The 15958-nt window shown below is 46.6% G+C and overlaps 1 pseudogene; it reads left to right on the forward strand.

The window, feature by feature from the left end:
* Window positions 1-311: 311 nt before the first annotated feature.
* LOC111185633 (PC4 and SFRS1-interacting protein pseudogene) lies at window positions 312-1381 on the forward strand (annotated as a pseudogene).
* Window positions 1382-15958: the final 14577 nt, after the last annotated feature.

The raw sequence follows: 15958 nt of genomic DNA on the forward strand, positions 1-15958 counted from the left end.
CAAAAGACTTTCATTGGACCATCAGTTTCTCAAGTATTCCCAACTATAAGAATTGGGGTTTATTCCTCTTTTTAGGCCAGATACATAGCACGGCACCTTACGGGTTGCTCAAGAAATTTTTATTCTCTTATCTAAGAAAATGAATTCATTTTCAGACCAGCCAACCTAAACTTCTGTTGGAATGTGCTCAAAGAAGCTAGGAAGGATGGAAGGAAGGAAGGGAGGGAGGGAGGGGGGAAGGAAGGAAGGAAGGGAGACTCTCTTGGTGTATTAGTTAGGGTAAGAGCTAAGCTGCTAAGGGCTAATAAACCCCAAATTTCAGTGGTTTAAAAGCAGATAGGGAGCAGCGCAGCAACAGCGGCGGCAGTGTTGGTGGTGGTTGCTATTCGGAGCCGTTGAGACGCCTCTGCGGCAGCTGGTGGCACAGGTGGCTTGTGTGGACGTGGGCAGAGGCGGCTGGCCCGCCACCGCAGCCCCAGCGCCCACGTCCCCGGCAGGTAGATGAAGTTCCTGATGGAGCTGCAAAACCACCCACAAACAAACTACCTATTTTCTATTTTGGAACTCATGAGACTGCTTTTTTAGGCCCAAAGGACATATTTCCTTACTCAGAAAATAAGGAAAAGTATGGCAAACCAAATAAACAAAAAGGCTTTAATGAAGGTTTACGGGAGATAGATAACAATCCGATAACAATCCGAAAGTGAAATTTTCAAGTCAACAGGCATCAACTAAACAATCAAATGTGTCATCTGATGTTGAAGCTGAAGAAAAAGAAACTAGTGTTTCAAAGGAAGATACTGACCATGAAGAAAAAGCCAGCAACGAGGATGTGACTAAAGCAGTTGACATAACCACTCCAAAAGCTGCCAGAAGAGGGAGAAAGAGAAAGGAAGAAAAACAAGTAGAAACCGAGGAGGCAGGCGTAGTGACTACAGCAACAGCATCTGTTAATCTAAAAGTGAGTCCTAAAAGAGGATGACCTGCCGCTACAGAAGTCAAGATTCCAAAACCAAAGGCAGACCCAAGATGGTAAAACACCCCTGTCCTTCAGAGAGTGACGGTACCTGAAGAAGACAGAAGTAAGAAAAAGGGGCAAGAGGAAAAACAACCTAAAAAGCAGCTTAAAAAGGATGAGGAGGGCCAGAAGGAAGAAGATAACCAAGAAAAGAGCCAGGTAAAAAAAAGGGGGAAAAAGAAGTTGAATCAAAAAGGAAAAATGTAGGGCTTCCCTGGTGGCACAGTGGTTGAGAGTCCGCCTGCCGGTGCAGGGGACGCGGGTTCGTACCCCGGTCCGGGAGGATCCCGCGTGCCACGGAGCGGCTGGGCCCGTGAGCCATGGCCGCTGAGCCTGCGCGTCCGGAGCCTGTGCTCCCCGGCGGGAGAGGCCACAGCAGTGAGAAGCCCGTGTACCGCAAAAAAAAAAAAAAAAAAAAAAAAAGAGGAAAAATTTAGCTAAAACAGGGCTTACATCAACCTCTGATTCTGAAGAGAAAGGGGATGATCAAGAAGGTGAAAAGAAGAGAAAAGGTGGAAGAAACTTTCAGACTGCACATAGAAGGAATATGCTGAAAGGCCAACATGAGAAAGAAGCAGCAGATAGAAAACGCAAGCAAGCGGAACAAATGGAAACTGAGCAGCAGACAACATGTAATCTACAGTAATAAAAAATATAGCGCATTTTGGGCTCAAAGCATTAATCCAGTTACTGAAAAGAGAATACAAACAAGAGAGGAAGATCTTGAGACAGACTCATTGGACTGAATTTCCCCCTCCCCACCCCTTGATGGAAGAATGTTCCAGATTCTAAATTGAGGACTTCATTAATGGCATTATTACTGTGTTATGATTGTTAAAAAACATTTCCTGTAAGACACACACTACATACTAAGGTCAGCCATCATTCCTGTTAAAAGTTTTTTACCAAGCTTAAAATGAAGCTTTGTGTTTGAAAGTTATAATAAGCTCAGATGAAGATGGTGGTTGTACATTATTTCATTTAGAAAATATAAAAATTCTTTTTGTTTTGAAGCTAGGTGTTAAACTGGAGTAGCTACTATACCCCCAGAGAATGGGGCAGTTGTGCCCTTCCCCTTGACATTCCTTTGTTGTTCAGTTCTTTAGAAGATTAATAATTGTTTTTTAATCCTGAGAGATTAAACAGTAGACTTGTTAAGAAAACAAAAATGAAACTGTAACCAAAATTTTAAAATAGAGTTTTTTAAAAATAAATAAATAAATAAATAATTTTTTTTTAAAAAGCAGATAGAAGTTCATTTCTCGGGACTTCCCTGGTGGTGCAGTGCTTAAGAATCCGCCTGCCAATGCAGGGGACATGGGTTCGATCCCTGGTCTGGGAAAATCCCACGTGCCGCGGAGCAACTAAGCCCGTGCGCCACAACTACGGAGCCTGCACTCTAGAGCCCACGAGCCACAACTTCTGAGCCCACGTGCCACAACTACTGAAGCCCGGGTGCCTGGAGCCTGTGCTCTGCAACAAGAGAAGCCACGACAATGAGAAGCCCGTGCGCCACAACTACTGAGCCGCGCACCTAGAGCCTGTGCTCTGCAGCAAGAGAAGCCACCACGATGAGAAGCCTGCATACCGCAACGAAGCGTAGCCCCAGCTCGCTGCAACTAGAGAAAGCCTGTGCACAGCAACGAAGACCCAACACAGCCAAAACTAAATAAATAAAAATTAAAAAAAAAAAAAAGAAGTTCATTTCTCCACCATGCAACAGTGCAAAGGTGAGTGATCCTGATGCACCAGGTCATTCTGATCCCCAGGGCACTGTTCTCACCAACGTGATCAAAGCTGATCATAAAAAAGAGTCCAGAGAAGCACACACATTATTTTAAGGACTGAACCCAGAAGTAGCACACTTCACTTCTACTCACATTCCAGAAGTAACAACTCAGTCACGTGGCCATACCCAGCAACAAGAGAGGCTGCAGAATGGATGCACATCCGTTGTTAAAGAGGATTAAAGACAAGTTACATGATATTTACAGGGCACATATCTGATAAATGTCTTGCATCATGAATATATAAAGACTCTCAACACAATAATTAGAAAACCAACAACTCAAAGACAGTGAACAAAATATCTGAAAAGGCACTAACGAATATGGACAGATGGCAAATAAGCACATGAAAACATGCTCAACATCATTAGTCATTAGGGACATGCAAGATACCACAACACATCTGTTAGAATGCCTAAAATTGCAAAAACAGATGTTATCGATTATCAGTGAAGATATGGAGGAACTAGAACTCTCATACATTGCTAGTATATGACTCTAAAATGGTACAACCAAGTGAAAACAGTTTGTCATCTTCTTAGAAAGTTAGATGTATACCTACTGTATGACCCATCCTTTCTAGCCCTAGATATTTTACCCAACAAAAAAGAAAGCATATGTCCATACACAGACTCACACATGAATATTCCTTGCAGCTTTATTTGTAATATCCCAAACCTGGAAACAACCAAATGTCCAGCGAAAGTTGAGTGAATAAACAAATTGTATAATACCTGTCTGATGAAACACTGCTTACCAATAAAAATGAATGAACTCTTGAAATACACAAACAGCGTGGAGGAACCTCAAAATAATTTCACTGAGTGAAAGAAGGCAGACTAAAAAGAGTGTATACTATATGATTCCATTTATATAAAATTCTAGAAAATGCAAATTAATATATTGTAACAAAAAGCAGATTAGAGGTTGCCTGGGGAAAAGGGGATAAGGCAGAGAGGGACAGAGATGGGGGAATTGCAAAGGGATACAAGGAAACTTTTTGGAGTCATAGATATATTCTCTGTCTTGATTGTGGTGATGTTTTCATGGCTGTAGACATACGCCAAAATTAGTGACTTGTACACTTTTAGGATTTGCAGTTTAATGTATGTTAATTCTACCTCAATTTTAAAAGTATGTGCCTTTTTTAATGGATAATGAGGAGAACAGAACTTGGTGGTCAATCGGAAGTATCCTCCACATCTAGTTAGTTTCTTTTCGTCACGTTACTATCAAGTTCTGGGATATTCTGGACCACAAGAAGGGAGACTATGGAAGGAAGATTTCTGTTGGGAAATAAGACTCAGGAGATTTATCTACAACTCTTGTCCCTGCCTCGAGCTCACACGCTTCTCAAGCATCGACCAAGCTTCCTTCTCTGGTCTTGATTCTTTGCAGTGAACACATCCCATCCTGCACAATTCCATGAAACTCTCCCACCCACTACCAGTCCACAGTGCCAACTGCCAGAGACTTTGCACCCCAGCCTCAGCCAGCCTGCCAGACCACACCTTTCACTGTAACCTGCTGGCCCCAGGCCCCACTCCAGTTCAGCCCACTGGACAAAGTTCTAGCCAGGTGGATGCTGACCTGGCCAATGGGGTGATTTTTCTTTCCCTGACACCTTCAACAGAGTGAGAAGAGTGACTGTATCTGCACCCCATTGAAGCTCACCTAAAACCTTTCCCCAGAATTCCAGTTAGCATCAATGGGACTTTTTCTCTCAATACTCTTCCAAAAGATGTCTTCAAGTCTAACCCCTTTTGCAGCCACCATGCTCCTTCCCAACTGCACAGCACATTCGTTTTGGTAACACTTTGCAATCGTCCCAGGTGGAAGGCTGAGATATATAAAGGCATCATAAAAGAATTCTAGAGGGCTTGGGCAGGATTATTCTAAGAATTTTATCCATCCACTTCAAGCAATCTCTTCTGTTGATCTTTAGGATTACTATGGAAACAGCCAAGGCTTTTGCTGATTTATCCCAGAATATCATCCTTGTGGGAGCATAGTGGGGAGGTATCATGGAGGCAAAGGTTTTTTCTCCTCTGACTGGCTCAAAGTGGGATACCAGAGCTAAGTAAGAAATAAGCCTATGTAAGAATGAGAAGATTTAGGGATTATAATTGATTCTCATAAACTTAGTTGGGGAGGAGCAGAGTTGCAGGGGGAGTGATTTCCATCTTCCTCCACCATGTACTCAGGCCTTACATGAGAAACACGGTGTGCCACCCACCCTCCCTTTAGAGGTGAGATTTTTCTTGGAGGGGCGTGTGTGTGAAGGATGCTAGCATGAGCAGGGCCAGGTCAACGGAAATGGTAATACTGGGGTAACTAGCTGCTGGTAAACCAAGGAAATACGTGAGAGAAGAGACGGAGCATAGAAAACGCCAGAGGCTGACTAAGTTGAATTTCACTGGGACAATGAGATCGCGGCGGTCCTGCTGACCGAAGGCCTTCCCTCTTGGGTTCTTGGAGCAGAATTATCCAAAACAAACTGCAGGAGAGCCTTTCTCCAGCCAGAATTCTTGATAGGCAGTCATGTGGGGGTAATTGCGCCTTTGTCTGGCTCCTACTCCCTCCTCGCCCTCAGACCCTCTGATTTCTGCCTGAATGGAAAGAACTCTTGCTGCGATTAGGTCTTGGGGAGGCGTGGAGGGTGGGGAAGGAGAGGCGCTCCACCGTCCTGACAAAGGCCCTGGTGGTTTACCTCTCCCCACGTGAGACAGGCAGGAAGGAAGCTGGTGGTGATGGACTGTCCAGGACGGCAGGCACTGCGGTAGGTGATTTCTCCTTCAATATTTGCCATAACCCTTACAGCGTCCCATGAGATGGGAACTATTAACCCCATCTTCACAGAATAAGGGACCGAGGAAAATAATTTACAGAATAATTTAACCTAGGAGGTTAAATAAGTTGCCCAAACTTCACAGCTACTACGTGATGGGCTGGAGAACTTTTCCCACACCTGCCCGAAGGTGGGAGTTGACTCACCTGCGGGGGTCAAGAAGCTGGGGGTCTGGGCAAGGCTTGACGTCCTGAAACAGGTACTCAGTGATAAATGATGCCCAGATCTCACAGACAGAGGTAGAGACAGAGAGAGTGAGAGAGAGATCTCCATCTTGTTTGTTTGCCTCAGACCATGTTGATGTGGAGCCTCTAATTTTCAGACGATTTATAAAAAGAACAAGGTCAGGTAGACTTCTTTTGCTATAGACCCTCTCCTTTTTGGCTGTTTTTTTTTCCCCCTATGTTATTATAGACTGAGATTTTAAGATGTTTAATTCCAATCTAGAAGGCTATAAGATAAGCGAAGCTCAGTAGCAAACAAAGGCAATTAATTTACTGCCCTCTCTTGAGGCCCACCCTAGCAAGTATTCCACATCCTTTGGAGGGACAGTATGACCACTGCCAGGGTCAAAAACCTCTTGACTGTGGCCACAGAAGGCCCACACCGTCATTACATGTTCGGGCTGGCACACAGCTAAACTGCACCCCCCAGCCTCTTCTCAGGGTGATGTGGCCATGGTCCAGCATCTGTCCTAATCTGGTCAGTTGAAAATGAGCAGAACTGATCCACCCCAATCCCAGGTCTGGATCACAAATCACCTGTGACCCTCCATGGGCTTTTCTCTTCCAGCCACTGGAATGATCGGACTCTGGGAACTGTCTTGAGAGCCACACACTGAACCTGGTGGAGTCACAGAGGAGAGGAGCTGCTTCTTCCAGTCACATCATGGAGGAGAGCTGCCCGACCGGAAGTGTCAGCCTCGGACCGTCCTGAGATCAGGACACAGACTTGCGGCACGTAAGGCAGCTACCATGCGGGGAATTTTCTGTTACAGCAGCTGGCACTTCTGAAGGCCGGGTCTGCTCACCTTCCCAGGATCAAGATGGGAACCTAAAAGCACCAGACCTGGGAGAATAAAAACCACTCTTCTAGAAAAAAAAAAAAAAAAAGACCTATGGACTTCCGAACCTCAGGACTTTCCTCTCCTGCACTTCATGTCCCAACTACAGGAAGTGTGGAAAGACTTTCTGGAAAACATTTTCTTTATCTGGTTTAGAAAGCAGCATCCAATTATGGCACCAAGAATATGTATACCTTATTGGAGGGTAAAGTCTTAAAGTAAAACATTCTTTTTCAGGCCAATTGTGGGAGAAGGTCAAAGGAAATTAGCGATCAGGGTGAATGATAGGGTATTTAGGTAGTTTTATTGCAGAAAATAAACAGTAGGCTGAAAGCCCGCAGCCTCCAGAAATCCTCAAAAACCTGCTTGTGTGAATCCAGACGATTTATGTGGACCTGGCAACCACTGTTTGAGCGCAATACGATGGTTTAAAGTGCTTGAGATTGTTTGAGACAGTTTTTCTTTTAAACACTTTAAATTCACCCTTCCTGCAAATGTGTTTAGTCTGGTAACGTACACTATCTGAGCAGCAAGTAGATTTCATTTCAGCATCTGTCAAACGCTACAGATTCCAAAAGGGTGGCACTACGTTTAATGAGGTTTGTTGAGTCGGTCTCCTTCGTATTCCACAATGGGAGTAAAGTATACTATTGGAAGGAAGGCTCAACATCGTTAGATGACAAAAGGGTTGGTGTGAAAGATAAGTCTTCTCCAAGGACATAAGAAATCCTGAAACAGGAGCAAGCAAGGAGGCAGTGATTTTAGATGCACAGGACTTAGACCAAGACCTTGGGTGCACAGATATCGCAGGGCTCTCCGAAGTCCTGCCTTCAGCCTAGGTAACCAGGGATTATCACTGGAGCATCATTTACCTGGTCAGGGTGCAGAGGAGAAGATCAGGGCTCTCCCAGGGCTGACTCATGCATCTGCCCTTGTAGGGAAGAGCAATGAGACGGACTGAAAAACCCATCTGCACCAAGACCTGGAAGAAGGGTAAAAACATGGAGAAGATGCACTGGATCTTCAGAGCTGAAAGCCAGCACCCAAGGATTACACTCTGCTCCCGGTGTCTTTAAGACGCTACAATGTGTGTGCGGCTGGCCCTTTAAAAACAGTTCCAAGCCAGAGAAACCTCAGCCAGCAGAACTAGTTTGTTTTAGCAACTGCTTCCCGTGCCCTGGTCTCCCATTACTTCATCTGCATTCCCCAGATGCTGACCCTGTCTGCCCCCAGGCCCGTGGCAGTTCCCCTCGTGGCTTTCGTAATCTCCCAGGGAACTCCCAGTACCAGTACGAGCCCTGTGCCCCGCAGGACGCCACCTCCTGGGTCACAGGTGGAACCTGATGCCCTCACCCAGCTTCTCTGGTTGCAACCCTACCTGCCCCAGATTTCAGACCTGCGTCAGAGGCTGCCACACGAAGAGGGGGGAGGTGACCTTGTCTGGTCCTGCCCAGCCCGGCCTCCACCGTGCAATTCCAGGCAGCTGACAGTCCTGAATCCAGGGGTTGCTTAGGAAGGCTTCATTCAGAGGCCTGCCCCGCGAGGACTGTCTGTGTCTTTGCCCAGGGGCTCAGAGACCCGTCTGGTCGGCCTCTGCCTGGCCAGGGGCTCTGCAGCACACCCTCCCTCACACTGTCTCCCACCACCAAGGAGTGGGCGTCAGAGAAATCCCCTTGGATGCAAGGGACAGAGGCCGATTCCAGTGAGCTTAAAACAGAGGTTACTGGCTGGGAAGTGACACTGAGTCCAAGGATGCAGCGGGCTTCAGGCAGAGCTGCATCCAGAGCTGGTCCAGATGCTCTTGTCAGAGACCTGTCTCTCTCCATCTCAGAAGGAGGGAGTCCACCTGACAGGCAGGACGTCTGCTAGAGGCCGGGACTTGCACCGCAATGCTTAGCAACCCCGGGGAAGGGCCCGTCTGTCCTGACAGCTCCAGGAGGAAACGGCCAGAGAGCGGTCCAACAGGCCAGCCTGGGCCGTGTGCTCCACTCTGCACTGGTCACCGAGGCCAGAGGAAGGGAGCCCCGTGCTCGGCCAGACCTGGGCCCACAAGCCCCCCCTGAGGCTAAGGTAGGGGCCGGAGCCACAGCTAAAGTGTACTGACAGGTTTTCTTTACACAGAATCGGGCTCAACAGTGGCCTCCCCTTCGCTGGCAGCAGCCGTCATCTGTAGGCCTTATCTTCGTTGTCACAGACCACCCAAAACACCGACCTGCTCACCCCATGGTCCCAGTCTCCCCCTTAACGGGCCTTTCTCAGCGCCCTGGCCTCCTCATGCTGGAGGCCCCCAAGCTTAGGCCTTGACCTCTCTCCTGTCTCGTCCGCACCTCCCCCACCCCCAATGGTAACCTTGTTCTGCCTGTGAACTCGAAAGCCATCTCTGTGCCACGGGCACCAAGTTTCTCTCTGGAGAGCTGTCCCGTCGTGGGCTCCAGACTTCACTCTTCCACTGCGGTGACCGACAGGCACCTGGAGAACACCCAGCCCACTGCCCACTCCAGCCCTCCAGCCCTCTCCTTGCCCCCCATTCTCACTGTCCTTCAGGCCAAAAATCCCACCCCACGTCTTTGTCTCCACTCTTTCGGTCCCACACCACGTGCAGGCTGTTCGACCGCTGTCTGAGCTCCGTTTCTCACCTCGTCTGCCTTGGCCAGTCTGGGCCGAGTCATGTCACGTCTCACCAGTATGGTCACAACCCCTCACCTGGCCGCCGTCTCCCGCTTGGTCCTCTTTAGCATCCTCTCGTCTCAGCCATCAGAATGGACCCGTGAAGGTAGTCAGATGATGACTTCCTCGGGTCAGCACCCGAAGCGGCACTCAACTCACTCAGAGTAAAACTCGTACAGCTGTCTGCAGAGCCCCTCACCCCACCCTCCCCATCTCCTTTCTGATATGCTCTGCCGCCCTACCTTGTCCCTCACTCACACCAGCTCCCTTACCGGTCCTCTGGCTCACTGAGCACAACTGTGCCTCAGGGCCTTTGCACCTGCCTTCTCCCCTCTGTGCACAGAAAGTGTCTCATTTGTGTGCCACATGTGATCAGGCCACCGAGAACCAGGGCGTTTCTCCTGCCTCCCAGGCCCCTCTGTGGGACCAGCAAACTGTGTCCAAGTCCAATCAGTGGCGATGTTTAATGTCCCTTTTCTGCCCAGAGCAGTCACCGCGCCTTAGAGAATGCATTATGTTGGGAGAAATGATCCTGCCACATGGAGCCCTTGGAGGCTGGGGGATGGGATGGGACATGCAGGCAAAGCACAAGAATGCATCTCCCTCAGACTCCACGGATGTAGACGAAGTCAGCAATTTCCTCCAATGGGCAAAATATGCATTTTCAAATAAAGAAGAATTTGGATGCCAAAGGGGGTCATTATAGAAACACACAAGGAAAGGAGAGCGTGAACACAGTAAAAAATAAAATAGAATCAAAAACAAGAATGGGAGTTTCTAAGGTTGGAAATCACCCACAGCGCTGTAAGGAACAGCCGAGAGCAGACGGCAAAGAGTTAAGTCCAGGGCTTCCCTGGTGGCGCAGTGGTTGAGAGTCCGCCTGCCGATGCAGGGGACACGGGTTCGTGCCCCGGTCTGGGAAGATCCCACATGCCGCGGAGCGGCTGGGCCCGTGAGCCAGGGCCGCTGAGCCTGCGTGTCCGGAGCCTGTGCTCTGCAACGGGAGAGGCCACAACAGTGAGAGGCCCGCGTACCGCAAAAAAAAAAAAAAAGAGTTAAGTCCGGTCTTAGCTAACAGCACCCACTGGTAAGTCCAGGGCTTGTTCAGTGTTACTGTGTTAAAGATAATAGCAGACTTCCTACAACAGAGAGCTCCACATACATTAGTGCCCACACAGTGTCACCTGTCTGTGAATTCAGCAGAATTTGCTCACAGAAGAATACAGTACTGCCATTGTCACAGCTTAGAACTACACATTCATTAATAGAAACGGTATCTCTAGCACCTCTATGCAATACTCAGTCCCAAAAAACGCTCATTATGGAATGTGGCCCCAGAGCCAGTAATGGCAGTCATTATGACAATGTGCATTAATATCAGAGGATCTGTAATTATTTTTCCTTTTTTCTGGTGTCATCAGAGATTCCCTAAATTGTGCACCTCTTCTGGTGTAATCACGGGCCCTTAGAGCCTCTGACCATATGCAAAATTTATTGCAAGCTGTTGCAGAAGATTTGCCTAGTAGAATGTTTATTAGCTACCATTTTGTTTCAAACTGAACCTCAAATTGTAGTCAAGGTGATTTTGCTATCATTTAGTGATATTTAGCCAAAATCAAATCAATCAGGTGCTTCAGAATTTATAATTGGAATGAACGCAGTGAAGGCAACATCTCTCCTCTTCTCTGTATTGGGTTAGGATGGTTTGAGCTAGCCACCAAAACCGGAGGAAAAGAGAGAAATTGATATACCCAAGAAAACTCAGTGGGAAAAAAAGATGACTTTGCCAGATTTGTGTTTGTTGCTGTAGAAATTCATAATCTTACCCACATCCAGTTCTCCCCTCCACTTATATGTGGGCCATGTCCCAAGTTCTAGCCTATACATGACAATGGAAGTATGATGGTTATTTCTGGGCTGAGTTATAGAAGAGTCTATGATACCTTGTACCCTTTCTCTTCCCTTTCTGCAATGTTCTTGTGAAAATTCAGCAAGCTGTATATTTCAATGTGCTTTTGTGCATGCATTATCCTTCCATTAAAAAACATAAAAATAGGGCTTCCCTGGTGGCGCAGTGGTTGAGAGTCCGCCTGCCGATGCAGGGGACGCGGGTTCGTGCCCCGATCCGGGAGGATCCCACATGCCACGGAGCGGCTGGGCCCATGAGCCATGGCCACTGAGCCTGTGCGTCCGGAGCCTGTGCTCCACAGCAGGAGAGGCCACAACAGTGAGGGGCCTGCGTACCGCAAAAAAAAAAAAATAAAATAAAAAAAATATATATATAATACACATACAATGGAATATTATTCAGCCATTAAAAAGAATCAAATAATGCCATTTGCAGCAACATGGATGGACCTAGAGATTGTCATATTAAGTGAAGTAAGTCAGACAAAGACAAATACCATATGATATCACTTATCTGTGGAATCTAAAGCAATGATACAGATGAACTTATTTATAAAACAGAGAGAGACTCACAGACATAGGAAACAAACTTATGGTTACCAAAGGGGATAGCTGGGGTCGGGGGGGAGGATAGATAAATTAGGAGTTTGGGATTAAAATATACCCACTACTCTATATAAAATAGGTAAACAACAGGGACCTACTGTGTAGCATAGAGAACTATACTCGATATCTTGTAATAACCTATAATGGAATAGAATCTGAAAAAGTATATATATATATATATATATATATATATATATATATCACTGAATCACTTCGCTGTATACTTGAAATTAACACAACACTGTAAATTAATTATACTGAATACTTCAATTTAAAATTTAAAAATTTTTTAAAGTAAAAATAAGAGGTGGTCTTGAATAAATTTTGCCCTTCAGTTCTAAAAATTCTGCCATTAGCAGCTCCACTCACCAGGGTTCTTATTTTTGTTCATGGGATAATGAACAGAATGCCTTCTCCCTAGGCCCAAGGACCAAAGGAGAGAGAATATCAGAGCCTTGGTCAGAGATCCAGGTGTTCAGGGTTCGTTGAGGGAGCGCCTTATGGGAAAAACTGGTGAGGGGAGGGAGGGAGTCAAGCACGGCAGGGAGAGAGAAGAGCTGAGTAAGGCTGTTGTCTTGGAGGAAGTCCAGCTCTGCCTGACCCATGGTGGGGGGTGGAAGGAGCCCTAGGGCAGGGACAGAACTGCAGAGTTACTCCCCGAACCTTGATGCAAATGATCCCGCCTTGTGTACCCTTTTATCAGTCAGTCATTGCCTATGGGCCCCCCAACCTGGAGGGCAGTGAAAGTTTTCTTGACAAGGCTGTTCCCGTCAGCGGAGGGAAATGATTTGGAGAAGCATCCACCTCTGGGAACCAAGATATCTAAAACTGTGTGGACGGAAAACACAAATTACCCAAGTCAGTCATGATATTGGAAGTGATGGTGAAGAAAGCCACAACTGCTTCCTGGAGCCAGGTTTTGACCTCTCATCCTAAGAAATCTACTGCGTCCTGAAACAGTGCCTCATCCACACGGAGTGTGACCTTCATGCAGTCACACTCTATGTGTGACCCAGATGCTTTGTTAAAAGGCTCTTCCACTATTGTGTCATGTTAGCAACTTCTGAATGGTGGGGTAGAGGGTCGAATGAATGATCTCACGGTCATGCACCCACTGCCACACCTCCTTTGCCACAGAGTGAGCCTTTGGTCTAAGGAGATGTTGTGTGTGATCCTGGGTCATGGACTCTCGGTAAGCCCTTGCATAGTCTAATGCCCAAGGTCCTGTGGGCAGAAAAGACCAACCCATGTCCAGAATGTGCATCAATCCCAGTGAGTGTGAATCACGGCTCCGTCTAGAATGGGAGGGAACCTTTGTGACAGACTTACCACAAGCGCCATTCTGGTCTGCTCAAGGGGCTCGGCTTTGCTTAGCTAAGAGATCTGACTTCCAGCAGCACCGTTGCTAAATTAGCCTTGGTGAGAGGAAGCCCATGCTTTGGGGCCCATGCAGAGCCTCCTTCTCCGCCTTCATGCTTACTGCGTTCATGAGCCCGTTGCTCACACACTGGGGAAGCCAAGGGTGGAGGTTAACATCAGCTGGCCAAGTCATCCTATCTGTTTAGCTGTTGAGCACTTCTTACTGCAGTGGCTCTTGGCGTGTGAAGTGGCCAAGGCTCAACCTCTCTCCTGAAAGTTGTTTATGAATGAATAGGAGAGATTAATATGAGAAAGAATTCTCAGTTCATATGAGAGAGATCAAAAGCAAAACAGGGATTCAAGCTGGTTGGAATTTTGACTAGAGGAAGTCAAATCCTCCGGAAATCTTAATTCACAAACAGAGAGTACCCATCTAAACAACTTTTTTCTCATATGATTCAAGCCAATCTGGGAAGTACAAGGAATTCAAAACCTGAGAGATTAAGTCACCTAATTCAACCATTATCCATTGGAAATGCCACCATCGACTGAGTCCTGAGAAAAATAACCACCATCCTGTACTGAAGGAACTTGCAAGCCTTTGGGGATGAACTTGGATGCAGTGGGCCAGAAATGAACCACAGAAGGCTCAATGGCCTCATTTTACAGTGTTTCTCAAATTGCAGGTTTCAACCCAAAATTGTACCTCTTGTAGGAAGAATAAGTATTGTTTTGTGAAGTTGTGTTACTTTGGATGAAGCAAAATATATTTCTTACTGTGTTCAAAAAAATTGGAAAAGACTGCATTGAACATACAAAAGAATATAATACTTCAACAAACAAACCAAGCCAGCCTCCAACCAAGGGGCACCGAGTTAGCATGACATCAGGAGAAAAGTGAATGACCAAAACAGAAGTGTTTCCGAGACTGATATAGCTACAGATGTTTCTGTACCCTAAGGGGTCACATTAATGAAAAATAACACAGGTAACAGCAATAACAACAAAAAGAGCTTAATGCTTTTAAACATTCTTTGATCGTGACCCTCTCTCAGGGTCATCTAAGAGAGACAGGTGTTTGTGCATGTCCAGAGTCACTTCACATCACAAAAGGACCACCTCCAACACCACTCATACATGCTGAGCACTCACTTCTCCATAAAGTGGGTCTGAGGAAGTGGCTTTGATACACAGGCCTGAGCGGGGGAGGGACACACCAACCACAAGGGCAGAGGAGGCTGACGTGGACTTGAGATGCTTGCCAATGCTGCTTAAAGGACTGATCAGCATCAATCCTTATGTTGGCCACCAAGAAATCCAGGATTTCTTCTGTAGCAATCCATTCCACAACAGTAACTCTCCTGATTTGAGAATTCTCCCACTATAGGTCAACAAAAGTATAAAAGGAAAAGGAAAAAATGTATAGTTTTTCAAAGCACTTTTCATCCAGGAAGGGCTCTATATGAGTCATGCCTCATACTTTCCTTCCCAAAGGGTCCTGAGAGCCTCACCCTGCTTATCACTGCCTCCCATATGGGAAGCAAAGATCCTTGTTAGGGACTCCCGGGGGCCCCAAGGCCTCAAACAGGGATGGGATGTGTGCAGCCTGGAGAAGAAGGATAGTCATGCTTCTATCTACCACTGAGATGCTGCAGTTCCAAAGTCTCAAGCATGTCAATAGCCATAGTTTTATGCTTGGTTCATAAACCAAAACTGAGCTGCTGGAATGTCAGGAACTCGAGTCACACTGGACAACCGGAAACACAGCCAGAACTGATTGCAAAGGGGGAGCTGGAAAATCAGTTGAGGAGTTTCGCCCAGAACTTGCCTGCACCGTGTCCTCACCCAGGAGCCTCTTCCCTCCCACTCTGTGCTGGTCTGGCTGCTTCTCATCCTCAGACTGCAACACAAATGTCACCTTGTTGGAAAGCCCCTCCCTGACCACCCACCTGAGCCAGGTCACCCATCAACGCGCTCTCAGTGCATCACTTCCTTCACAGAGCTGATCACAAAGAATAATTATATGCTGACCGGTATGTTCATGTTTAACACCTGCCTCCTCAGGCTACCAGAGGCTCTACAACAGCCTGTGGGGTTCACCCCGGACACACAATATGCGGCCCCCGGCACCCAGCACTCCAAGATAGTGAATGTTTGTTGAAAGAGCAAATGAGTTCCCTTTATGAAATTGAAATTTCATTACCTGTTATTTACCATTAAGCAGTTGGTTTGCTATCAAGTTTAGAAGAGATAATCACTAGTATCAAAATATTAAGTGTTTAACGTACACTCGTGTTCCCAGCAGCAATGTTCGCAGTAGCCAAAAGACGGAAGCAACCCAAGTGTCCGTCGACAGATGACAAGTATGGTCTATACGTACAGTGGAAAATTATTCAACCATGAAAGGGAACGACATGTTGGCACAGGCTGCACCATGAAGGAATCTTAAAGACAGTATGTTAAGTGAAATAATCCAATCACAAAAGGGCAAAGACCGTGTAATTCTACTTAATATGAGGCACCTAGAGTAGCCAAATTCATAGAGACAGAAAGTAAAATGGTGGTTACCAGGGGCTGGGGGCAGGGAGGAATGAGGATTTAATGTTTAACTGGTACAGAGTTACACTTTGGGAAAGGTGAAAAAGTTCTGGAGATGGATGGTAATTATGGTTACACAAAAAGGTGCATGTAGTTAATGCCAG

Source organism: Delphinapterus leucas, chromosome 17 (genome assembly GCF_059928025.1).
Source record: "Delphinapterus leucas isolate spDelLeu-1000000601 "Yukka" chromosome 17, BTC_Dleu_Yukka2, whole genome shotgun sequence".
Classification (NCBI taxonomy): domain Eukaryota; kingdom Metazoa; phylum Chordata; class Mammalia; order Artiodactyla; family Monodontidae; genus Delphinapterus; species Delphinapterus leucas.